Raw genomic sequence first — 13284 nt, 5'->3', positions numbered from 1 at the left:
AAATATTTCAATATTTTCAAAACAAAAGCCTGTGTTTGGTTTGTCCTCTTGTAGTGTTGCTGTTTGGACCTACAATTCAGGTTGCTCATGTCCTCAGCTCTCATCTGAGGGCCAGACTTCTCCCCAGGGTGCACATCAGCATGTGAGCTATGACCAAACAGCTCCCAGAAAACTCCCCTTTGGAGGGACTACAAGGGCATTGGAAGAGATCTTCAGGAAGTGGCTTCACCCACCTCAGCATCAAGCAGGCTCAAGACACACATCCTACTGCAGGTCCAACATGGTGAAAAGTCTTGTTCTTGAGGAAATGAACTGGAAATGAGGAAATGAGGAAAATGAGGAAATCCCTCCCATATTCCAAATGCTCACAGTACCACCTTTGTGGCCCTAAGATCTAGGATGCTGTAATGGGGCACAGTGTCTGCCTCTCAAGAAGAGGTAGCCAAGGGAACAGGAGGCAAACAATAGGGTCATTAGTGTCAGTCTTACACTTTTTCATATTAATTACAGTGTACACTTAGGCAGAGTTAAACATTAACAGTGGGATTCAGCTCACCTTAAGTAGGTGCCTCTTGTCTGTCAGCTGTAGGATGCACAAAGCTCTTTGCAGTCAGTTGAGTGCATAAACACAGGAAGGGACAGTGGAGGCCAAGAAGTTCCCTGGTGGTTTCCTGGTGTGATGTCCAGCTGCAGGTCTGTTTGTGTGGCCTCCACAGGCCCTGGGTGGTACCACCCAGACAATGCAGACACCTCAGTACCCTCGATCATCTCTGATGGCACTACCTGGTCATATTTAGGCAACTGACCCAAAATCTCCTGGCCACATTGGCTGATTCTCCATTGTCTGTAATAAGAGTTTAGATATCTAGTGTTCAGACATCTACATTTAACTGCCTGCATGTAGGTGGCTAAATCCTACACTGAACTCTAGGGTCACTCTGTCAGGAAAAATACTGTCAGTAGCACAAATTTGCAAGAAGAATACTTGCAAATTCAAGAGTGAATGTCCTTATCATTAGGCAAAGAGCTGCTCCTGGGTGTTGCTCAGTTTTTGTTCCCCAAATGACCCCTTTGATTCTGCTGTGGATTTTTCCCTACAAGATATAAAGAAGAGGGTTTTAGTAAGGGTTTGAACCTCACGGTGCTCTGACTGGCTTGATTAGTTCCCAGTTCAGCATGCCATGTCCTTCAAAACAACCATGCAGGGCTGTGAAAGACATGCATCTGGCATGAAATTAATTGAATCTGAGGCCAAGTTCTCCAAAAATAGGTAGTTGCCTCCAAACATACCTTTGAGTCTTCATCATTCTTGCCATAATTTCTGAAGTATTGAACTTCTCAAAATTTGCCATGACTAACTTACATTTACACTAGTAAGTGCATAAGTCAAGAAATTGCAATTTTTTCCTCCATGACAGATTGAGGATGTAAAGCAGTGAATGAGCTGCTAACATCTCATTACATGCAACTATGTCATTATGTGAAAAAAAAGCACAACGGGAATGTCTGAAGAAAGATTTTTAGTCACTGAGATCCAAGGACTTGGTTTCAACTACTGACTCAAATTAAAATTGATGAAATTCAGTCTGTTAATACTAGCAACTCTGACACCACTATGCTGTATGGGCTTGTCATTCTTGTTTCTTTTATGTACTTAAACCCCGTTGAGGTAATGGGAGGGGCATGGTTGGGAACTTCAGAGCTGTTTTAATTCAATTGTAACCTTGGCAAATTCTTACATTTTAACAGATCCTCCAGTAACATGCTCCAAAACCCCATAGGAGACTGCTAAACTTTGTAGGGCCTGCCTTAGATGAAAATATACTCAGACAGGTAGTTAATGGAACAGTTTGTTCTTTTTTGGAATCACACACACTTTGGCACACACTGAAGTTCTTCCCTGATAAAACTACAATACTGTAAATTCTGCAAACCCTGAACAACTAGGAAGAAATCAGAGCACACTTAGACAGGGTACAACTTCAGCCAGTGTGTGCTTGCTTCAACTCCATTGCAGGGAAAGAACTGGGGAGCTGGGATTAAATGCAACCAAGGCTGTCTGTGTTCTGAATAACAGTGCAAGGATGAGCCCAGCTCCACAGAGCAAACTGCCCTGGCTGCTGGAATATTTGCCTTGCTTCTTTTATTGTATCTGTGTTCTCTTGAGGCAGAAGTGAGGCAGAAGATTTGGATGTCTGGGTCTCTCGTGGGAGCTGCTGGGGCAGCTCAGGTGAATAAAATCCCTAAACCAGTTAATATCCCACAGGGTGAAACACAATCCGCTCCTGCTCTAAACTACTCTGTATCCTTAGATTGTCCCACTTTCTCCCAGCAGGAAGAGCTACTGTAGTCCTTGGGACTGAGGCCAGAATTCTCAAATTGTTCCAGCAGCGGGGGAGAGAGAGAAAAACTGAGCCACTACCTAAGCACAATAAAACACAGCACCAAGGGAACAGGAACAGATTTGCTACAATATAATCCCTTCGGTGGAAACAGCTTGGGATGCTGCCTCCATGGTACAAGGGTCTTCATAGCCACAGGGATGGACTTCTGCTTTTTCTTGGGGAAGCTTCTCTGGGTGTTTGTTGCTGGTCCTGAAGGGTGGCCAGCCCCTGTGCGGACAGCAAGGACTGTCACCACATCCAACAGCCTCCTGGGTCCTTTGCAGCTGAGAAATATTTACTGCTCCTTGTCACAAAGGATTTAGGCAGGGAATTATGTGGAAAATATACAGACCCTCCGTGCTTCTCCCTGGCTCCTGTTTGGGCAGGGGACCTATGCATGGGGTATGAGCGCTGTTTGTAGAGTGACTTGTAGACACAAGGCACTCTGATTTTGGAAGGAGCTGCCTTGCCCTTGCAGAGAACCCCTCGCATGGTCAGGGGTTCTGGTCACCTTGCTTACACAGAAGCCAAAGTTTGGGAAGGGATATGGAGATGTGTGTCCCAGGGCATCAAGCCTTGTGCTGTGAGAGAGCTCTGCAGCTGGGGTGATACCACCAGAGATATGATAGCTGCTTTCCTCGTCTCACCACACACTATTCACAGCACTACAAAAGCCCAGAAATGGTTAAAATAGAGAAACATTTCTCACCAGTACAACACATTTTTGAGAACAGGAGACAGGCAAATAACAGGCAGATCTTCAGCACTTTCGCCCTTCACCTTTCCTTCACACATATGCAAAATTTATTGTTATGAAGGGAGAAATCACAGAGATGTCTCTCTGCCTCAGAAAGTGCATGTATGAATTCAAGTCTAAATTCACAGAATAATCGGAATTAATTTTCAGAACAGTATCTTATTACTGGCTAAAATAAACAGCATAGTTACCACCAGGGGAACTCCAAGATCCCAGGAGGGTAGATCATGAAAAACTAAATATTTATCTGGGAGGAGAAGAAAAGAATGAAAAAGACCCTTTCTACAGAAATTTGCCTCAGATGGAAATTAAAAGGATTGAAGCGAGAGAAGGTGGATCACCCTCTCAATTCAGCAATTAATGCCAGGAGGAGAAGGGGAAGAAGATGTGCTGTGCTCTCCATGAGCACATCGATGGCGGCCGTGGGGCTGGGGCTGGGGCTGGGGCTGGGGCTGGGGCTGTCCCTGTCCCTGTCCCTGTCCCTGTCCCTGTCCCAGCCAGCCTGCACTTTTGAACCGAGCGATTGAGTCAGGCCCTGCGGACCCACGGGAAGATGGGAACAGGATGAGTGGACCTTTGATGTTGCCAGGGTGTAATAGCGAGAGGAGACGGGAGAGCCTGCGCTCACAGTAACCCACTGTCTCTCATCAGCAGCAGCACATTAATTTGCCAAGTGAGGATCATGCGGGAGAAGCAGCCGAGCGGCTTGTCAAGAAAAAAGCAACCGGGAGGGGGCCCGGGGAGAGGAGGGGGCCGGGGGAGATGGGGGGGTTTGAAGGGGACTTCGGAGAAAATTGCTGAAAATTACAGTATTCAGCTTTTGGTGACAGTATTTCAAAGCCCAGCTTCTGCCTTTATGATATTTAAATCCCTGCCGCTTCCCCAGAAAAACAGCATCGGCACAATAGAAACATTATGTGCTGGGTGGGGAGGGGGAGCGCACTGAAACGGGACTCGCTTCGGGTTGGGATCCGAGCGGGACTTGGAGGGCCTGATGGCTCCACGGCACGGATGAACAAAGTGTCCGTCTGCAGCGACAATGTCCTCAGGAGGCACTTTGAATTCATCTCCTGTTACATGGGTTGGAGCACACACACGCTCTCACACGCTCACACACTCACACTCACACACACACACACACACACACATATTCACACACAACACACACTCACACACACTCACACTCACACACACACACTCACTCACACATTCACACACACACATACACACACACGCACACACACACGCTCATACACACACAACACACACTCACACACACTCACACACACACACATACACACACACGCACACACACGCACGCACACACACACACATATCCACACACAACACACTCACACACGCTCACACACACTCACACACACACTCACACACTTACACACGTTCACACACACACAAACACACACACTCCTCCTTCACAGGGCAGGAACGCTGGAGGTGCAGCAGCCTTAACTGACACCTCAATAAGAGGACTAAAGCTCCATAAAGCCAGGAATTTACGCCTTCTCCTGGTTAAAAAACATTGATCTCCCTCATGGGATTGGCATCCTGTCACTGGCTGTACCAAGTGCACCCTCAAAATTATTACCTTCCTCAGCCAGTGGCTCCCAGGGGCCAGAAGGGAACAAGAGAGGACACAAATCCCTGGGCATCGGTCAGGGAGAGCGGAAGCCGATGTGTGGCAGAGATCCCCGCCATTCCAGAAGGAGGTGAGCTGCAGGAGGCCAGGGAAACTCCAGAGTGTGCCTGGGGGAGTGCAGAGCCCCAGGAAAGGTCCTGTGTCCCGAAGGGAGCTGGCACGGCAGCCCCCGAGCAGGTTTCCCATACAGCCCCTGCTCACGGCTGGGAACCGGCTGACAGGGAGAAGCTGTGTCAGAACTCCTTGCTGGAATCAAGTCGCAGCTGAGTCCCACGGAAACCCTGAGCCAAGTGGCTGGCCAGAGGTGTGCCTCGGAGCAGCAGAGCCAAGGGGCCGAGGGGAAGGCAGCTCCTCCTGGCACAGGTTTGACATCAGGCTGGAGCTGCCTGCGCTGCCCACACGTAATTCTACCCGCAGGGATGGAACAAGTTAGCAAATGTTAGCTGGTAAATAAGTTATCCTTAAAGAACCATGCGAACCTCAGCACAGCTCTCTGCAAGACTTTGTGAGGGAGGCAGCTGTGTCCTCCTTTCCAGATGGCTGGAAGAGGTTGGAGTGCTCTCATGGCTGTCCTCAGGAGAGCTTATACACACTGAGGGGATCTCTGCCAGGAGCATGGCTTGCTCGGCATTTGCTGCCCAGCCCCAGCGCAGGGCTCAGCCCATGAAACCATCCATTATCTTTAAGGCACCATTTGCTGAGAAACAGCATCAAAGGCCTTTGTGTTCATAATCCTAAACTGGCTCTTTATGAGAAGGACAACGGCATCTGAGCCTTGTGCAGACAGATTTGCTTTGCTGCCTCCCTCCTGCCCCGTGCTCCCAGGTTGGTAACATCTTGCTTTCCCAGGATATGTATGGAGGAGCAGGGGATATTAAGGAATTAGGCTGGAAGCCAACAGCACTGCCCACTCTGTGCACAAATCCTGCAGTAGGCTCCTAGAGGAAATGAAAGTTTCTTTCATTTGGAAAGACACTGAGGTTACACCAGAGGTACATTTGGCCCCAAGATCAAAGGCCAGGCATGTATTTTAACACTTCATTGTGTTTTACAGGTACAGCTACAACTCACAGAGACAGAGAAAGGTGTGCCTTGTCCCCTCTGAGATTCATGACAGGTTAACCCCTCCTGTCACTTGAAAGGGGACAAATACACCCAAATGCTCCTGACACAAAAGCTTTGAGGAAGCTTGACACCAAAAGCCCTGCTCAAAGCATAACTTTGGAAAGCAGGCACAGCATAAATTTCTCAGTCCTTCAGCCAAACGAACCCAAAGGGGGATAAAATGACAGAGAAGTCTCCCAATGGGAAGGGCAGTGCCCAACTGCTGGCTTGAGGAACCATTAAGAAATACAAAAGTATCCTTTCCCCACTGCATTTCATCATCCCTGTATATTCAAGGGAAGCTGTATTTCTATGAATGTTTGCCTCAGAAAAAAAATTTTTTTTTCCTCTGGATTGTCTGTGAAAACAGCAGAAGGCAGCCAGTCTGGCTCCATTTCCAGTCACTTGAAGGGATGGCAAGTCCTCTTCAAGACTACTAAGAAGGTATTCCAGGAGATGTTTGTGACGGCCCAGCTGATGATCCATGGCTAGCACACTGGGAGGCTTCAGCTTGGGGGCCTTACTTGGAATATTTTCTGGAAAGAGCACATCTTGAGCTGGAGATGCTCATTCAGGAGCAATAAGGTATCTGGAGCATATCTAGAAATCTTACTGGAGAAAGATTTGGGTCACTACACCTTATTATTATTGTATGAGATGAGACTGGTGCACAAAACATAACATGCCCTAATATAATCACCTGGACAAAGCCAAAGTGTATTTTGCTTTTCCTAGAAGGTGCACTAAGGTTAGGATTTAAATATCTAACATCACTTGCATTTAAAATTTGACTTCCATACAGCAGGATTTCATTTTTTTAAATTGTTGTTGGGATTTTAGAGATCAAATTTATGGGGAGGGAGCATAAGGTGGAAGAGGTGTTAAGTTATGCAGCAATGGGGGCATGTAGAGGGATTCGTGACTGCATTTGCCTTTGCACTTTTCATGTGTCCAGAGGCTAGAGCAGTAAGGGTTGGCCTGAATATCTGTACATCCTGCATGCAGCTAGAAAAGAGATAAAAAATATTTTTCAAGCATTAATTCCTCTTTTTTTTTTTCCTGTACAGAGGGAGAAGTGTTGATTTTCCACATGGCTGTCGTGTCCGAGTGCATGTACTGAGCACACTGAGCATATTGGCTGGAATTGTTCTAGAAGCTCTAAGCATTGTTCTGTGGTTTCTTCTCTTTCCAAGCATCTTTGTTTCACTGATTTCTGGCCAGAAACACAACCTGGAATGCCCAAGGGCCGTGGCAAAGCCAGCTGTCATGACATTTCTAACCTAACCAGAAGTGCAGGAAATATCCCAAGAAAGCTTGTTTTCATAGGGTCCCAGAAGGCTTACATATGTCAGATATGCTTATCCAGACCAAGACCAGTCTTCCTGAAATTCACCCCTCACTAACATTAATGCTTTTTTCCATGTCAACTTGAGTAGTGTGAGATTTTTGGCAATCGAGAAGTAATAAAGATTTGTTTACTGCTGTTTTGGAATGGATGTTGGTTTGTTTATTGCAATTGATGCCAAAGGAATATTTCATAACAAGTAGTATATTTCAGCCTATTCATTCTTTTCATGATTTTCACTTACTGTAGGTTTTTTGTTTCGAAAGCTTGTGTTGTTCTGCAGTGGCCAAATACATAAAGCAAAAGGAGGTTAAGAAAAAAAAGGTGATTTTTTAAAGATGCTATCCCTTTCTTCATAACTTCAAAGGTAAAATCTCAGACTGGTGCACAGCAGTTCAAAACCAAGGGAGGGCTGTTAAATTGTCACATTTTCAAATATCAACGTTTTACAGAAATGGTGACTTACTCTAAAACCTTTTATTGATTCTATTGCTTATCCTTGTTTCTTGGCTCATCTACCTTAAGTGAATATTTTACATCATGTTTCCAGTGCAAATATGCATGGCAAGAAAGCTGAAATGAGTTTTCCATTACCACTTAGGTCTCATCAGGCTTAAATTTTGCTTCTGCAAGCTTTGATTGTTCAAAACTGCACCAAAAAAATACCTTTAAAGGGTTTTCAATGCCTGACATTAATTTCCTTAAATATGTAAATATTAACCAAATATTTTTGTAGGGTTGTCTGTTTTGAGGCAGTAGGAGGCTGAATAAGTATTAAGCCCCCAGGTAAGATTCCTTGTCTAATGCAAAATAAAGCCACATGGGCCCACTGTTAATACGGAAGGCATAATTTATTTTTTTTTAAAGAAGTTTGTTATGCATTCCTTTTAACATGAAGACTTCTAAAGTCAGCAAAGTTTGTGTCCTTGGTAAAATATCCAGAATTGGAAGATCTGCTGAGAGCTGCAGAACTCATCTCAGAAATGCAGCTCTCTGTGTCCCATTGTCATTATCTGATTTAGAATGCAAGATATACCCTGCATTGGAAGATACAATCTACATTTCCCAGTGTGTTAATAACTTGACCCCCTCCAAAGGTCCTGCTGTGTGTATTGAAGCTGTCTATTAATTCCCTTGTGGACTGCTGGTTTTGGTATTTAATCTCCAGGAAGAATTTAAGAAGGTCAAAGTCCCCTTCTTTGAGGAATGCCATACAAGTAATAAAACAAAGTGCATTTGCCCCTCAAAGAGCTAGAAGTCTGGGAGCTGTGTTGACAAGAGACCTTTGGACTATTTATACTTCTATTAGAAAGAGGGGGAAGGGCAGGGAGATGGTTACTGTAGTTTAATAAGTATGGGAAGATGGTTAATATACACGGATTTTCAGCCCCACTGTGACATTTGATTTATGTTAAATTTAGTGAAGGGGTCAGGATCTCTTTTCACACTACTGCAATCATATGGACCCCCTTGGTCTGTGCATGATGGCTAGAATTCAGATTATTCTGGATTACTTGGAGCAACAAAGTTTAAGAGGTAATAAAAACTCAGCAAAGTTCCCATAGAGGGATCTGATCAGAGAGTTTCTGTGTAGGCAGGACATCAGCACGAAGCATCACTAAGCCCAAAGACCAAAGAGAAAAAAATCCCTAAAAGGTGCACTTGACAGCACTTGGCTCAGTCTTAAATCCCAGCTTCAAGCAGACCTTCTCCTGTCTGCAGAGGTCTTCCAAGACAGCAGCATTATGGTCTTCCCACTGCTGAGAGAAAAAAAACAAAAACCCACACCAAAATATTCAAGAACTAAAATTTACCAGGTCATATTACAGAGGTTCCTTGGTTGGAGACTCACCAGGCACTTTGTGCCATTGTCTTTAAACAGCCATGGAGATACAGCCGAAATTTCCAAGGGTCATTTCAAAGTATGCATCTGTTGCAGTGACTCTGGAACATCTGAGGTTGCTGCAGGGTTCTTGGTCTTGTACATGCCCATGCACAACTCATGCCTCACAGACTAGGGCCAAGAGGGTTGCTGATGTAATACATGGTATCACCCCAGGTGTCTGAATAGGATCTTTGGACTTTCCAGTTCTGCTTTCCAAGAGAAACAAAGTAAGCATGATAGCGCTGTTCATTCATGTGTTTGTTGATCCATCTGTCTCCTCAAGCTTGATGGCCAGTTCCTATTAGGTTTTGGCAGTAGAAGACACTTCAAGGCATTACTTCCCTGCAAGCTGATTTAAATGCATGTGGTACAGAGAGCCTAGAAATACCTCCACAAAGTAAAAACTCTACCTAATCTCAACTTATTCAACTCCAGGAGATGCACAAGGAAAGGACACCAAAACTGAGACTTTGGTTGGTTCAGTGGCTTGTGAAGCTACTTCCCGTGAAAGAGCACTGCAGGCCAGGGAGAGCAGTAATGAGCAGCCTTGTGAAAGTATTCTGTGAATTCTCCCAAAAAAGGTGCAATGAAATTTTCCCAATAATCTGGGAAGAAAACACCTTTTCAGCCCAGCTTTCACAGGGAGATGAAAATTAAGGCTGGGAATAAAAATTCCCCCCAACAGATCCAACTGCAGTGGCGCAGGCTGCGCTCCCTGGGGCTGCAGGACAATGTCCTCCTGCAGGTCAGCAGAGCAGCAGCCTCCCCCTCCCGTGCCCTCAGACACGCTGGGAGCTGTCTCTGCACGGCACCTTGGCAGCCCAGGTGTGGGCAGATAATGGCTTGGACTTCCCTTTTACTGCTGCCCTTATTTTATCTGTGCTGAGATACCATCAGTGACAAGGCAAGTGTGGGGAGATTTCTTTGACAGTCCTCTCATGACATCTGATTACAAATGGCCTGGGCTTATCCAACGCCTCCTCTGGCTGATAACTTCAAAGGGACTGGCTCTCCCTTCTCTTGCTTCAGCTGCCCAAATAACTCCTCTTCCAGGGCTCTGATTTCGGCCAGGCTTTTCATAAAATGCATCAGTGTCACTGTGTTCACACGGCTGGATCTGAGGAGGAATTGGGGGTTCTGGTCTGACAAGCCTAAACTTGGATGGGCAAATCTGCTGAAAATTGAGGGTTTATGAACTTTTCAAATTATTTTTGTGTGTTCATGGGGTTCAAAATTTTGAGTGAGGTCATGAACTTTCCCTCTCCTCCTCCTGTCATTTGAAACTAAGTTTTTTCAAAGAGTGATTAGTTCCATTAAAAGAGTATTTTCCAAACTAAATGGTAGTTCTGTGCTACTGCATGTCCAGACAGGAGATGTGATGAATCATGAGATGGAAGAAAACTTTGGAATGAAAAGCCCATCACCATGATTAGAAAATGTGGATATAATCCTGGCCCAGTGAAGTTAGCAGCAAAATGTTATTGCCCTCTGTAAGACCAGGTTTTCATCAGCTACTTTTTTGTTTCGTTAGAGTTTTTCTTCTCTCCTCCTCCTCTTGGGATCTCTGTTTGTTTTCCTTCAGCCCACTCAAAGGCTTTTTTTTCCCTCTTTATTTTTGAATAGCTTTCATATTTCTTTTTTCCACAACTGTTTCTTAGACTGCTTCCCTTTAATAGAACTCATTCTCAGCCCACTTAGAGTTCAACTAAGATGTTTCAGGAGCCTAAATTTGCCTCTGGAAACTTCATTCTTTCCACAGTTTTCTGTGGCTTTCACCATCATGCCAGCAAAAACTAGATGCCTTACATGTATTTTGAAAGGAGCTTGGTTTGCAGGGTAAGTTTCCCACTGCCAGAAGAAGCCAGGGTAGCTACAAAGCACAATGCACATGGATGGCAGGAGGCAGAGACAGGGATATTTTTTCCCATTAGGCCAGCTTTGCATGGCAGTGAGAAGTGATGACCACTGAAACCACCCAGAGCCGGTGTGATCCCAAAGGTTGGCACTACAGGAACTCTCCCCCACAACAAAAATTCAGTCAGAGTTGTGACACTCATGTAAATCAAGCATGGGATTTCTGCCTCCTCCCCATGATTGAGGAGCTGAATCTCTTATTTTCTGCCTGTTTGTCTCTCAGTAGAACTGAGACTCCCTGGTGACAGTGCATAGCTGCACTACCAAGGCACATGAAGGCACAACCCAAGTCCTTGATAGTTTAACAACTTAGTTTAGCTGTTAGTTTAACAGCTGAAAATTAACTTTGCCATGCTACCAGTTACATTTCCTGCTGCCCACAGAGTGCATTTAGTGTTTGAGGCCTCAGTTATGCCTTCTGAGATGAAGATCAACCTTCAAAAAAGTTCACTGTAAAAAAAAAAAAACTGGAAAAGGAGTCATTTTGCACATCAACTTTGCTTCCAAAAATTATTTTATGTGAACAGCTGCTGCCCATAATTTCTTGTGAATATTCAAACTTTAGAAAGACAGTATTTTTTAGCTGATAGCCTGAGGAGTTTCTGGGGTGATAGTCAAAGACCTTGAAATCCTCTGCGCATCACACATTAAGAAAACAACCCCAGCACTTCTCCAAATCAAAAGGGCACCTCTAACTGTGTTCACCCCTTCATGTTCCCCTGAAGCCCTGAAGGTGGGGGGCCCTCCAGGTCCTGCATGCTGGCTTCTGCAGTAGATAGGGATGTTCTGAGCAGCACAGCCCCACCAACCACACTTGTCTGGTGATGGATGTGGTGTGCTCTAAGCTCCTCTCTGCTTGGGCCTGTTTCAAGTACCCAGGTTATCAGGGCCCTGCCATTATAAATGTAAACTGCAAATGGAACATCAAACAACAGCCCTGTCCTGCAGAGCGTCACTGCCACGGCTTGGACAAGGAGGAGCTGCCTGATCATTTCCAGCTCTCAAAGTGCTGGGGAAGGGCTGGGGAGTGACCGGGATAAAGAGCAGCATTCACAACAGCCTCAAACCCCTTCTGCAGGAGGGCTAAGGTCACGCTTTACTCCTACACCCAGCTTTGTTATATTAAGTATAATTCTCTTTACTTTATGAAAACAGGTTAAGAAGAAGAACGGGAGATATTTGGATTAATGTACAAGAACAGGGGGATTAAGAGGCCCTGTCAATTAAGGTGATCCCTTTAAGGCTCTGCCCTTTCACCCCTGGAGTTTGGCTTTAATTCCTGCTCAGACTGATGCGACTAAACCCTTTCTAATCTGACAGCTGATAGAGATCAGAAGTTAAACGTGTTCAGGCAGCAAAAGACACCATTCTCATGGTCTCTGTCCTCAGGAGTCACTCTGACACAGCAGCCCCAGGCACCCCACCTATGAGAGGGGCTCTGCGGCTTTTTTGACACCTTGTGGTGCTGACTCTCCAAACTGGGATTTTTGCAAATCTCATCCTTCATGGTTTTGTCTCCTCTGCCCTTCATAATGCCCTGGCCCCCAAGGATGTTACAAGGCAAGTAACATCCTCACCACAGGGCTCACCTGGTCCCCAGGGTGATGTTTCAGTATTTTCCATGTATGGCTGTGTGTTGTGGCAGGCACCATTTGTGAGCAGTGACCCTGGTCCAACTGCAGCACTCATTGTGGATGGGAAGAAACCAGGCTGTGCCATGGAAGCAGGCTTGGGGATCGTCCCACCCTGCCCTGCAGTCAGAGGTGTAGCTGCCATAGGTCCTGTTACAGAGAAGATGAGTAGATTGCTTCAGAGATTGTCCACTCACCTCATTTAGACAGCCCTGTTGGAAGGGATTGTGTGTGTAAGTGTCTGTCTCACATGCTGGTGGTGAATGGGGCTGACAGGAGGTTGCCTCAGTCCCCTTAACCAGCTGTTGACTGGCCCCGAGGCCAGTGAGATGGATCTGCTTCTTGTTACAGAGGCTTGCAAAACCTAAACCAAACCAGACCATGTTGTTATCTAGAAGTGAATGTCATGTCCTAAGGAGGATGAAGATGGTTTATGAGCTGTGAGATCTTCCAGCTTGCACAGTAAACCACCATCAAAATCCATGCCTCAGCAGTACTGAGGTTAGTGATAGCTAGGGCTGAGGGCTGAGCAGACTAACTTGAATAAATGTCGTATTTCTCAGCTGTATGAACAAAGGAATTGTGACTCTCTGAGGCTGTGTTTTGC

Source organism: Sylvia atricapilla, chromosome 1 (genome assembly GCF_009819655.1).
Source record: "Sylvia atricapilla isolate bSylAtr1 chromosome 1, bSylAtr1.pri, whole genome shotgun sequence".
Lineage (NCBI taxonomy): Eukaryota > Metazoa > Chordata > Aves > Passeriformes > Sylviidae > Sylvia > Sylvia atricapilla.
Note: the sequence above shows the minus strand (reverse complement) of the source record.